Source organism: Gorilla gorilla, chromosome 15 (genome assembly GCF_029281585.2).
Source record: "Gorilla gorilla gorilla isolate KB3781 chromosome 15, NHGRI_mGorGor1-v2.1_pri, whole genome shotgun sequence".
In the NCBI taxonomy this organism is placed as follows: Eukaryota; Metazoa; Chordata; class Mammalia; order Primates; family Hominidae; genus Gorilla; species Gorilla gorilla.
The window spans coordinates 82273140-82286622 of record NC_073239.2 but is presented as its reverse complement, the minus strand read 5'-3'; the positions used below and the strand labels follow the sequence as shown (position 1 = coordinate 82286622).

At 42.6% G+C, this 13483-nt stretch overlaps 1 protein-coding gene across 3 annotated transcripts in view; it reads right to left on the bottom strand.

Moving 5' to 3' along the window:
* The window catches only part of FUT8 (fucosyltransferase 8), a 401412-nt gene that overhangs the window by 350091 nt on the left and 37838 nt on the right, over positions 1–13483 (bottom strand). For 2 of the 3 annotated variants that reach the window (XM_063698317.1, XM_055362109.2), the window contains 2 exons: positions 12834–12956; positions 10901–11027 (listed from right to left, as the gene is read on the bottom strand). The gene's annotated coding sequence lies outside the window, so the exon portion shown is untranslated. The remainder of the gene's footprint in view (positions 1–10900; positions 11028–12833; positions 12957–13483) is intronic. The other variant, XM_063698318.1, reaches the window with a different exon arrangement.

The window sequence follows — 13483 nt, the reverse complement described above, 5'->3', positions numbered from 1 at the left end:
TTTCAAGTTTTTAACTAAAGACTCCTTCTTTATCTATTAAAATACAAATCTTCCCTCCTAAATTTGCTCGACTATGGCAAAATGGGAGTTCCATACTGCTGAAACTTTATCACTTTGGGAAGATACAACGATTTCTCTATAAAGATACTCCTGTGCTTACTTATAAAATCACAGAATTTAAGAGGCAGAGAAGAACTTTATAATCATATAGACCAACCTCTTCATCTTAAATAAAGATAGTAAGGCTAAGAAGAAGATAAATAACTGGGCCATGATCATACTCCGGCTTCTTTTTCTGACACAAAATTGGTTAAACATACCTCCTCATCCCCTATTTAAAAACCAAAACTGCGACTTCTACTTGTGGTCATGATGGAATAACATGGGCCTGATTTACTGTGTACCTTAAGCAACTGAAAATGAGATAAAATATACGAAACAGTTTTCAGATGTTGGACAACATGCAACATGAGACGATGATCTTTGAAAGAAGAAAAACAAATCAGGTGAACCTATAATTGCCCCAGCTCACTGCCTGGAAAGATTCCGGGCTACAGCACAGGCAAGAGAAACCCCAACAAAGCCTGGCAGATATTCTGAATTGAACAGATGAAGTTGAGAATTCAGAGAGGTGGAGTCCTGAATTTACAGGCACTCAACAACTGTTGATAACTGTGCCTGTTACCATTTTGAATTCGTAGGGCAGATTACCAGATAGGAGAGAGCTGCACAAAAAGAGCTAGTTCTAGAGTTGTGCAGGGGCTTCCTCTTGAGTCTTCAGCTGAGTATCTGTCAGCACACATGTGTGAGGAAACTACCTTTGACCAGGGAAAGAGACACCTGAATGGAGCGGTTACTGGCAATCACACAAGAATGGAAATAGCTCACATTCCCCGAATGGAAAAACTTGGCGATATGTGGAGCATCAGGTTGAGGATTCAGAAAGGTGAGGCCAAATTAGCCTTAGACTAAAAGTTGCTCTGCACTTGCCTATCAAAGTTTACATGCAAGCCTCAGAAGGCTCAAACTGTTTCCAAGTCACTTAAATTTAAGTGTCAAAATACCTAAAGGATATTTAAATATTTAACTCAAAAATATTTAGCCGGGCATGGTGGCTCACGTCTGTGATCCCAGCACTTTGGGAGGCCAAGGCAGGCGGATCACCTTAGGTCAGAAGTTCAAGACCAGCCTGACCAACATGGTGAAACCCTGTCTCTACTAAAAATACAAAAATTAGCTGGGCATGGTGGTAGGCGCCTGTAATCCCAGCTACTGGGGAGGCTGAGGTGGGAGAATCGCTTGAACCCAGGAGGCAGAGGTTGCAGTAAGCTGAGATCGCACCACTGCACTCCAGCCTGGGCAACAGAGTGAGACTCTGTCTCAAAAAAAAAAAAAAAAATTAAAGGAAGACAAACTCAAATAAACAAAAATTCAGCATCCAACAATGTGAAATTCACAATACTGGAATACAAGAAAAAATTACCAGGCATATAAAGAATCAGAAAAATATAATCCATAATGAGGAAAAAAATAAATTAATCAATAGAAACATATCCAGATATGATACAGGTAATAAATAAAATTGGTAGACAAAGACATTGAAACAGCAATCATAACTATGTTCCATATGTTCCAGAAAGTAGAGGAAGGCATGAGCATGCTAAGAAAAGATATTAAAAAACAAAGACCCAAGTTGAACTTCCCTTTTTTTTTTTTTTTTTTTTTTTTGAGACGAGGTCTCACTCTGTGGCCCAGGCTGGAGGGTAGTGGCGCAATCGCAGCTAACTGCAGCCTCTGCCTCCCTGGGCTCAGAGATCCTCCCACCTCAGCCTCCCGAGTAGCTAAAACTATAGGCGCACACCACCAACCATGCCCAGCTAATTTTTTTGCAGAAACAGAGTTTCACCATGTTTCCCAGGCTGGTCTCAAATGCCTATGCTCAAGTCATCCACCTGGGCTGGAGTGCAATGGCACCATCTCGACTCACTGCAAGTTCCACTTCCTGGGTTCAAGAAATTCTCCTGCCATAGCCTCCTGAGTAGCTGGGACTACAGGCACGCACCACTGAACTTCTTTTTTTTTTTTTTAGATGGAGTCTTACTCTGTCACCCAGGCTGGAGTGCAAGGGCGCAATCTCTGCTCACTGCAACCTCCGCCTCCTGGGCTCAAGCGATTCTCCCATCTCAGCCTCCCAAGTAGCTGGGATTACAGGCACATGCCACCACGCCCAGCTAATTTTTGTATTTTTAGTAGAGACGGGGTTTCACCATGTTGGCCAGGCTGGTCTCGAACTCCTGACCTCAGGTGATCTACCCGCCTCGACCTACCAAAGTGCTGGGATTACAGGCATGAGCCACCATGGCTGGACTGAACTTCTTAAAATGGGAAATATAATAGGCTGGGTGCCGTGGCTCATGCCTGTAATCCTAGCACTTTGGGAGACTGAGGTGAGTGGATTGCTTGAGCCCAGGAGTTTGAGACCAGCCTGGGCAACATGGCAAGACACTGTCTCTACAAAAAAGACAAAGAAAAATACAATAGTTGACGTGAAAACTCAGAATTGCTAAGACAATTATAACTTCTGCCATTATTTTATCATTTTCAGTACGACAAATGTAAAAATAATATTTTCATTGGGCCTGAAAACAGCCATTTTCATATAAAAAATCTAAAAGCCACAATCAAATGTGAGTCAAAACCATTAATGTACAATAGTGTTTGCATAGTAAAAATATGTTGTCTGCATTTGGTGTTGGTATTTATAAAGAATAGGAGCATCTCACAGCCTTTTCTATATGCAAAACATGTTAAGCCAAGCATAACTTCTATTCAGAAGAGTTCTGAGTTTAAGGGAGAATAAAAATTGGTTTCTGTGACTTCATTTTTAAGCATAGTGCATACAAAAATTAAAGAAAAGTTTTTTTATATGCAACACTTTGGATATGGAAAAGCTAGTGATTTTTAGACCCTTGCCAGGATCAGTGAGGGCTTATTCCCAACAAACTGTTAATGAGCTACAGTTAAGAATCTAACCTAAGGCCGGACGCGGTGGCTCACGCCTGTAATCCCAGCACTTTGGGAGACCGAGGCAGGTGGATCACCTGAGATCAGAAGTTCGAGACCAGCTTGACCAACATAAAGAAATCCCGTCTCTACTAAAAATACATTAAAAAAAAATTAGCCAGGCATGGTGGCACATGCCTGTAATCCCAGCTACTCGGGAGGCTGAGGCAGGAGAATTGCTCGAACCCGGGCAGTGGAGGTTGCGGTGAGCTGAGATCATGCCATTGCACTCCAGCCTGGGCAACAAGAGCGAAACTCTGTCTCAAAAAAAAAAAAAAAAAAAAGCATCTAACCTAGGAAATGTAGGTAAAGAGAAGGGAAAAGTCCAGCAAGAAGCGGAAGTAGAACCAAGAAACAAACTCATATGAAAATTAGAAATATTTTAAAATGTGAGGACAATGGTTTACAAGTATATACAAATCTTCCCGACAGAGGCTGAGAAGGTGATAACATGAAAATGCATTTAAATGCACCCAACAGTTGAGTGCCTGTTACCTGCAAGACACTGAACCAAATGAAGCACTATCCCTTTCATTCAAAATCACAAAATATTATACAAGAGATGGATGCAGATCTCATAAATAATTGTATCATAAATCTGACTGATAGCTTCAATAATGAAGGCATTACAACAGCTAAAGTAATTGAAATAACTGGATCTTGGGGTGACAAAAATGGTGGAAGACTTTACATAAAAGGTGACATTTGAACTGTGTCCTAGAAGAGAAAAGGAATTTTACTATATACAAAAGAATTTTAGTCAGGCATGGTGGTGCATGCCTGTAGTCCCACTGCTTGGGAGGCTGAAGCAGGAGGATCACTTGAGCCCAGGAGATGGAGGCTGTTGTGAGCTATGATCGCACTACTGCACTCCACCCTGGGTGACAGAGCAAGACCCTATGTCAAAATTAATAAATTTCATTTAATTTTAAGAAGAGAATTTTGTAGTTATTCTCCATTTAATTTCTCCACCATTAATTGCACCACCATCTATTCCCCACCTCTCACTGCCCTGCTTCCTAACTAGTATCCTGCCTTAACTGACTATCCTTGGTGGTTCATTGGCTTCTGGTTGAGTTTGGCCAGTGAAAGACACTGGCTGGAGATCAGAGGGCAGGAGGACAGAGAAGTTGGGATATTTCTTCACTGTGCCCATTCTGCTCCCACACTGTGATTCTTGCAGTGGCTGCCACCCTCTCTGCCTGCATTTCCTACTGATGGCCCCTTTCCCATGGCTCCAACTTGCACTGAGCTATGATGGCAGTGTTTCATCCCATGGGACCTTTGGGCCTAGGGAAGACAAGAGGTTCCCACTTTGCTAGTCTTTGGTTACCTCAACCACTCTTGTGATTTCCCTTTACCCTGACTGTATCTCTGTAAATTATCCCTTCATTTGAACCATCTGAGTTGAAACCAGTCCTAATCAAAGAGAACAGTATACGCAAAGACAAGAAGGAACTCATGATTGGGGAAACACAACTGCAATTTAGGTAACATCATGGAGATGGGAATCTAGGAATGGTTTTAGAGAACTGGGGCCAGATAATGAGGGCCTTACTATGGAGTCTGTATTTTATTCTTGGGTAAAAGAAATCCAATGGGGCCAGGCACAGTGGCTCACGCCTGTAATCCCAGCACTTTGGGAGGCCAAGGCAGGCGGATCACAAGGTCAGGAGTTCACCAGCCTGGCCAACATGGTGAAATCCCATCTCTACTAAAAATATAAAAATTAGCTGGGTGTGATGGCACATGCCTGTAGTTCCAGCCACGTGAGAGGCTGAGGCAGGAGAATCACTTGAACCTGGGAGGCGGCGATTGCGGTGAGCCAAGATCATGCCACTGCACTCCAGCCTGGGCGACAGAGCAAGACTTTGTCTCACAAAAAAAAGAAAAAGAAAAAGAAAAAAAAAATCCAATGGTGGTTATTGAGTACGTATCAACAGAACTGTGTTCCAGAAAGATCTCTCTACTAGCATGTGTAAGATGGAATGAATAGGAAAGAGCCTGAAGGCAGGGAGGCCAGGTAAGAAGTGATTGCAATAAGATTCTAAAATGGGGCATTGGTTGGTGGTAGGGAGAATGGATTTCAAAAGGGTCTGCAATAAAATCTATAGGATATGGCAACTAAGTAAGAGAAAGGGCAAAGCAGAAGGGATTTTTAAAGATGACTTCCAGGTCTCCAGCTTGGCAGCATGAGAAAATGGTGACCCTATAACACAGAAGAAGTTCTTAGAATTGGGGCAAAAAAAAAAAAAAAAGATTTGGGGCATAATGAATTTGATCTGGACCACATAGAAAGTGAGATACTACAGAGCATTTAGACTGAGACGCTCAGCAAAGAGCTAGACAATAGAGTCTATGTATCAGGAATGAGGCAAGAACTAAGGACAAAAGCAGCTATTCTAGAGCTGTAGTTCTCATTCCTAGCTGCACTGAGAAGTGTTATAAAAAAGAGATGTCAGGGCCCAACCCCAGATCAATTAAACAGAATTTCTGGGTGAAGCTAGAAATCAGATGTAACTGGCCGAGCGCAGTAACTCACTCCTGTAATCCCAGCACTTTGGGAGGTCCAGGCGGGCAGATCACCCAAGGTCAGGAGTTCAAGACCAGCCTGGCCAAGGTGGTGAAATCCCAACTCTACTAAAAACATTTTAAAAAATTAGCGAGGCCTGGTGGTGTGTGCCTATAGTCCCAGCTACTCGGAGGCTGAGGCATGAGAATCACTTGAACTCGGGAGGCGAAGGTTTCAGTGAGCCGAGATCACGCCACTGCACTCCAGCCTGGGTGATAGAGCGAGACTCTGTCTCAAAAATAAAGAAAAATCAGTAGATATTTACCCAAATTTAATGGGATTTCATCTGGGTTTTCAAAGAGCTCCTTAGATAATTCTTAGAGGCATCCAGATTGAGAAGCACGAATCCAGAGCAAAACAGAAGCAGCTAAGGGTGGACATTTGAGAACACAAACATTTAAGGTACTGACAGAGAGGTGATAAAGAGCACAGATGCTGAAGAACAGCAGATAAAAGCAGCAAAGAGAATTTCATCAAAGGAGTGGACAAGCACATCACATGCCACGGAGAGGTGAAAGAAGAATGGGAAGAGGCCTCTAGCTTTGGTAAATAGGAGGTCACTACAGATCTCTGGGAACACAGTTTTAGTACTTGCAGAAGCCAAGTTGCAATAGGCAAGGGGTAGATTTTAGATGAGGACCTGGAGGGAGAGAGTGTAGACTACTCTTTCAAGAAGTTTGGTGCAATAGGTAGGAGAAAACAGACAGTAACTTACAATTAAAAAGGTGGAGAGAAAGTGTTGCTGGATTTTAATTTAGAGCATATGAGTTGACTGTGGGTAAGGAGATAAAGAAGAGAGAACGAAGATACACAGTAGAGAAGAAGTTATTGGAAGAACATGGCCCTGGAGCAGCCTGGGGTGGGTGGCATCAAAATTATCAGTGTAGTAGTCAGCCTGGGAAAGGAATACCAAAAAGATAAGCTTTAAGTTGAGGAAAGTTGAGTGAGCTCAAGCCATTATTTTCATTATGAGATGGAAGGTATGAATGACTGCTGAGAGCAAAGAAGGTAGAAGGCAAAGGGTCAAGAGGCCCGGAATAGTTACTGATGCTTTCCATGTGCCAGGCACCATACTGAAATTTTACCACATTACCTCATTCAGTAATTAAATGTGCTTTTCAAGGACAAATGTTGTCAGATGGAATAAGAAGCAAAAATTAGGTCCACTTTGTCCAATTTCAGCCATCTAGTCACCTTGCTCCTCTGGTACCATTACTAATTAATGGCCCTTTAAAGCCTGGCATGCAATTTGTTTTAAGTTAAATGCTCATTTCTAGCTGAATAGGAAAATATTTCAGTTATGATAATATTACTTCAGTTTAGTTTAAAGGAAAGAGCTGTAGAAGATCATTTAAGAAAGAGAAAAAGCCTATTATTGAGAACACTCCATTAGTGAGAGCAAAGGGAGATGGGGCTTCAAAAAGATAGTGTTAAATGGTCCAAGTTAATGGCAATCAATAAATATTTAGGAAGTGGATTTAACCTGCATATTTTTAAGTTCTTCTTTTAAATGTAAAAAAATGTAACTTTAGATTCCAAATCTATCAAGGGCTAGGACTGTGCCACCTCTTTCTACAATGCCTAGGCAATTGTGGAGGCTCAGTGGATGGCAGCTGAGGTTGAGCCATCCTGCACTGCCTGACCCTCCTATTATTATCTATGCCATGTGGTACAGGCAACCAGACCAGCAAGCTAGAAGACTTCTAATTTTCCAGATGGTAAATGGGAACCTCTAAATGGGAAACTTGTGACATTGACTGTCCCTTTCTCTGCGAAACACTTTCCAAAATTGGGATCAATACATTCAGAAGTAGCTGCCAAGGATTTCCTTCATTGACATCCAAGTGAACCAAGTTGGGATTGGGGGTAGCTGCAAGAAAAGGCAAGAAACATGACCAGCCTGCCTGAAAGACCCTTGGAGGACCCCAGACGGATGACCCTTCAAGTGGGAGTAAAGTTGGGGATGAGGTTGCAGAAGGCTGGGAGAGGTTGGGATAAAATCAGGGTAGCATCCCTACTTGGCTCTCCACAGCTTGAATATTGAACCACTAGAAATTGTTTCCAAAGCTGCTGTTGGACCCCTTGCCATAGGCTGCTGAACCATGCCTCTAAAATACTACATTATTCTATCCCTATCCATTTATTATTTTTGTCTAACCTTCTACTATGGTTTTAAGGTGTGATACAGTTTGGCTGTGTCCCCACCCAAATCTCAACTTGAATTGTATCTCCCAGAATTCCCACGTGTTGTGGGAGAGACCCGGGGGAGGTAATTGAATCATGGGGGCTTGTCTTTCCCATGCTATTCTAGTAATAGTGAATAAGTCTCATGAGATCTGATGGGTTTCTGCTTTTGCTCCTTCCTCATTTTTCTCTTGCCACTGCCATGTAAGAAGTGCCTTTCACCTCCTGCCATGATTCTGAGGCCTCCCCCGCCATGTGGAAACGTAAGTCCAATTAAACCTCTTTTTCTTCCCAGTCTCGTGTATGTCTTTATCAGCAGCGCAAAAATGGACTATTACAATGTGTCTCCTCCAAAATTCCTGTTAAAACTTAATCCCTATTGTGCTGGTATTAAGAGGTGGGGCCTTTGGGGAAGTGATTCAGTTACGAGGGCAGAGCCCTCCTGAATAGATTAGTCCCTTATAAAAGGGCTAGGGAACTAGCTCAGGCCCTTTTTGCCCTTTTGCCTTCTTCCAGGTGAGGACCCAGTAAGACAGAGTCTCCCTCTGTTGCCCAGGCTGGAGTGCAGTGGTGCCATCTCGGCTCATTGCAACCTCCGCCTCCCAGGATCAAGCGATTCTCCTGCCTCAGCCTCCTGAGTAGCTGGGACCACAGCGTGCACCACCATGCCCAGCTAGTTTTTTCTATTTTTAGTAGAGACAGGGTTTCACCATGTTGGCCAGGCTGGTCTCAAACTCCTGACCTCAAGTGATCTGCTCGCCTCAGCCCCCCAAAGTGCTGGGATTACAGGCATGAGCCACCACACCTGGCCACTCACTAGATATTTATTGAATGTTTGAACCTTGCTTATATGATGCTGCTTTCTTGTGTTTCTGCATGTTATTTTTATTTGTTTAAAAAGCTTCTTGTGTTGGCCGAGAGAGGTAGCTCACGCATGTAATTCCAGCACTCTGGGAGGCCGAGGCAGGCAGATCACCTGAGGTTAGGAGTTCGAGACCAGCCTGACCAATATGATGAAATCCCATCTCTACTAAAAATACAAAAATTAGCCAGGCATGGTGGAATGTGCCTGTAATCCCAGCTACTAGGGAGGCTGAGACAGGAGAATCGCTTGAACCCAGGAGGCGGAGGTTACAGTGAGCTGAGATCATGCCACTGCACTCCAGCCTGGGCAATAAGAGTGAAACTCCATCTCAAAAAAAAAAAAAAAAAAACCTTCTTGTGAAATTTTTTTAGAAGTATTACTATATTTTTCATAATTCTTTACATGGAAGAGTCAAAGAAAATTTTGATGCTGTAAGGGTCACTATGTAGACAAACAGATGTTTGGCTAATCTTCTAGTAGACTTATTTCACCTATAGTCCTGGAAGTATTCTAACATCGGCAAACTGAGGGAGTATTAATGTGAAACTTTAATGTGAAACAGACAGGGCTTTCTGTCTGTTTCCAAAATAAATAGCTTTCAGGTGAAATTATGATGGCTGGAAGACTTTATGGGTGACATCACCTGACATTTACTTAAGGTGTTTTTTTAGGGGAGCCTCTATTTCTCTCCTAGAGTCTTGTTCTTCCCTCTTACTTACATCCTGGGCAGGCAGATACAAAACAAACATTTTCATTTCATCTCCACTCCAAAAATCCAAAATAATGACAAGATCAGCAATAGAACCCACACATTTGGCTTTATTGTAGATTCCATCCTACTTAACCTTTTTACCCACTGGCCCTCTGCTCCTGGTGCCTCGCGTTAAAGATTTGCTTGAAACAAACATCAGCTGTCTCTCAACCTCTTTCTTAGCAGCTCACCTTCATCATCATACCCACTTGGTAGGGTGACTCCTAAACTATAATAACAAGAATAGTAAAGTTAATTTTATATAGACTCTTTCATACAGCTGGCTCCATTACAACATGTTTGCCAAGTTAAGAGTTGTAGAATTACAGTGCAGCACTACTGAGTTAAATAATAAGCAACAGCTGATACTAACAAGTAGCTTAATTTATGGTCTGGTAGAACTGTCACAACTGAGGCAGCTCTCCCTCCGCCCCTCATCTCTTCTCTGTCTTTTCCTTCTCCCTCCTTTGGAAACAGCCACCAAGTGAAGTGCTGAGATTGTCATATGACTCACCATAAATTCAAGTCACTTATTCTTATAACCTGTAGCTTTATAACCGTATTATATCAAAAATTTCCAACTTCTTTGAAGTTGCATCACCCTATCATTGTTTAATCTCACAACTGGTTCTCCTGATGTCATGCACTCGGTGGGAGGGGCATACCAGGCTAGATTCAAACCTCTCGAGAGTTTGCAACATCCTCAGAAAGATTCTTGCTTTTTGCAAGATCGAGGTTGACAATTACTACTCTGCACAGTAACACTGTAAAGAGGATCCTCCTTTCCACTTAAACCAAGGAATTAGAAAGCAAACAAATCAGCAAGGCCATACCGGGATCACATAGCAGAAATTGGGAATGACTATTTTTCCAATGTCTGTGGATGGTGACGTTCCATGAACACTCTGATCTCACTATAATTGGAAAGAATTCCAAAATATTCTTACATAAACCTGATTTTAAAACCCATGCAGCTTTGATTTAACACAGAATGCCCATTTTATCACATTTGGGTTTTTTAAAATTTTTTTATTTTTACCGCCAGGCAAGAATATCACATTTGTTAATCACTTATCTCCCCATTTACTGACCTTAGTCTCTAAGTCCTGGAGCAGAATATGGACTTTTCCTACAATCAAATAACCTGGTGACCAGGTTATGTAGGATAATTGTCAGGGTGTCCTCTATGCTCTGATAAAACTGCCAACTTATCCGAATGAAATGTATCTCAATAACACTCCATGCTGGGGAGGGGGGCCTGAGCAGGAAGCAGCAGTAACATTTTATGCACCTTTTATTATTGCATAAAAGTGATTAACTGACAATTTATTACTAGGTTAAGACATCAAAACAATTAAAATGAACATAAAAATCTAACATTGCCAGGCTCTTCCGGGCTACCTGAGAGTAACTGACACATCCATCCTTTTCTATCCCTCACATGAAACTCTTCATAGGAACTCACCTTGCTCTCCAAAAGACCTCCCTACCTAGAGGTGACAGAAGAGCCCAGGTCTGAGTCCCATCAAACATGGAGTTGTTTTTTGTCAGGGGAAGAGATCTCTTAGTTTTCTTGAAGATGAACTTGTCTGCTATGAAAGAAAATAAATCAGTGCTTTTAATAACTGTGAGCAAGGTGCAGTGGCTCAAGCCTGTAATCCCAGCACTTTGGGAGGCCAAGGCGGGTGGATCACTTGAGGTCAGGAGTTCAAGACCAGCCTGACCAACATGGTGAAACCCCATTATAGGCGCCCGCCTATAATCCCAGCTACTTGGAAGGCTGAGGCAAGAGAATCACTTGAAACCAGGAGGTGGAGGTTGCAGTGAACCAAGGTCACACCACCGCACTCCAGCCTGTGTGACAGGAAGAGACTCTGTCTCAAAAACAAAAACAAAAACAAACTGTGGATGAAACGAGAGATTTTCATTTCTTGCTTCTACCACCACCACATGTTCTTCTTGATTTTGTTTGGCTGATACTAAAATCAGGTTCACAATATTGTATTTGCTCCATCTCTCTCCACCAAAACAGAGGCCTTTCTGCCAACTGTCTTCCTAGTCTCACTGCCCTGTAATATTTGCTAGAATAATAATCATGGAAAACCATGCTTGACAAATAGAAATTTTCTTCTGCAGAAAGTTCTTTGGTTTTACTCTATGCTTTCCAGAATGCACACCTTTTCTTATTATTTTATTTATTTTATTATTTTTTTTTGAGACAGGGTCTCACTCTGACACCCAGGCTGGAATGCAGTGGCATGATCTTGGCTTGCTGCAACCTCCACTTCCCTGGATCAAGCGATTCTCCGGCCTCAGCTTCCTGAGTAGCTGGGATTTCAGGCATGCGCCACCATGCCCGGTTAGTTTTTGTGTTTTTTATAGAGACAGAGTTTCACCATGTTGGTCAGGCTGGTCTTGAACTCCTGGCCTCAAGTGATCTGCCCACCTTGGCCTCCCAAAGGGCTGGGATTACAGGCATGAGCCACTGCACCCAGCCACAGAATACAAATCTTTTAGATTCTGAATTCAAAATATTCCTCTCTAAGAGGCAATGTCTGACAAACATCAGTTTGAATACCAGTGACACTACTTACTTGCTACAAGGCTCTCTGAGCCTATTTCATCCGTAAAATGGGGCCAAGTCAAGTGACAGCTATTAGTACTCCCGCCCTATTCTTTTCATTTTAGACAGGGTCTTGCTCTGTCACCCAGGCTGGCGTGTAGAGGCACGACCATGGCTCACTGCAGCCTCAACATTCTGGGCTCAAGTGATCCTCCCACCCTAGCCTCCCAAGTAGCTGGAACCACAGGCACGCACCACCACAACCAGCTAATTTTAAAACTTTTTTTGTAGAGATGGGGTCTTGCTGTGTTACCCAGGCTGATCTCAAACTCCTGGGCTCAAACAATCCTCCCTCCTCAGCCTTCCAAAGTGCTAGGATCACAGGTGTGAGCCACCCCACCTGGTCCTCCCACCCTATTCTTGCTATTTATGTCCATGTCTTAACTATGGTGATCAGCCTGAATTTTATTGCCTACAATATTTGCCACTTGTGGCAACTAGTTTAATTACGATGATATGAGTTGGCAGAAAATAATTTTTTGGAAGTAATCAGATATCTGAAATTTCCTGGGCTCATCTTAAAGGGTGTATTGAGGAACTAAACAAAGACAAGGGTTCTCAGACTTCATATACCCTTAGGATTTCTCACCTTCCACTTAAGAAATGACCACCCCACCCGTGTTTATTTATTAGTGACTCAAGAACTTTTATAAGCCAATTACAATGAACAAACAGCTCTTATTGTAAGGCAATAAACAACAGTAAACCCTGACCTTATCTAAATTCATTGCTCTAAGCCACAGACCTGCAGGGAATAGTTACATTTACAACTCACCCTTGGTAAGCCAGTGCGGTGGCTCACACCTGTAATCCCAGCACTTTGGGAGGCAGAAGCCAGTGGATCATGAGGTGAGGAGTTCGAGACCAGCCTGGCCAATATGGTGAAATCCCACGTCAACTAAAAATACAAAAAAAAAAAATTAGCCAGGCGTGGTGGCACACACTTGTAGTCCCAGCTACTTGGGAGGCTGAGGCAGAAGAATCGCTTGAACCCAGGAGGCAGAGGTTGCAGTGAGCCAAAATTGTACCACTGCACTCCAGCCTGGGTGACAGAGAAAGACTCCATCAAAAAAAAAAAAAAAAACAAAAAAAAACTCACCGTTGGTTAGGATTGAAGATTTATAGGCACACTAGTCCAGCTGTCTTCGGGGAACTTGAGGAACCAATAGTGCCAAAATACCAAGTATGGAAAGCCAAAGAACTCATATCAGTCAGAGTTACCTTTGGTCTTTCATGGTGTGGGCACGGGCAGGGGAAGTGGAGGTATAGAGGAAAGAGAGAATCAGAGAAAAATCCATGTTTATCCAAACCCCTTTTTCCCAGGACATTTGAGTACGTAGTACATTATAGACAATTTCTCCTCCAGGTATATAAACCAATAAAATAAATGGAAAATCATTATTGTCCAGTGAAACATGGCAGACT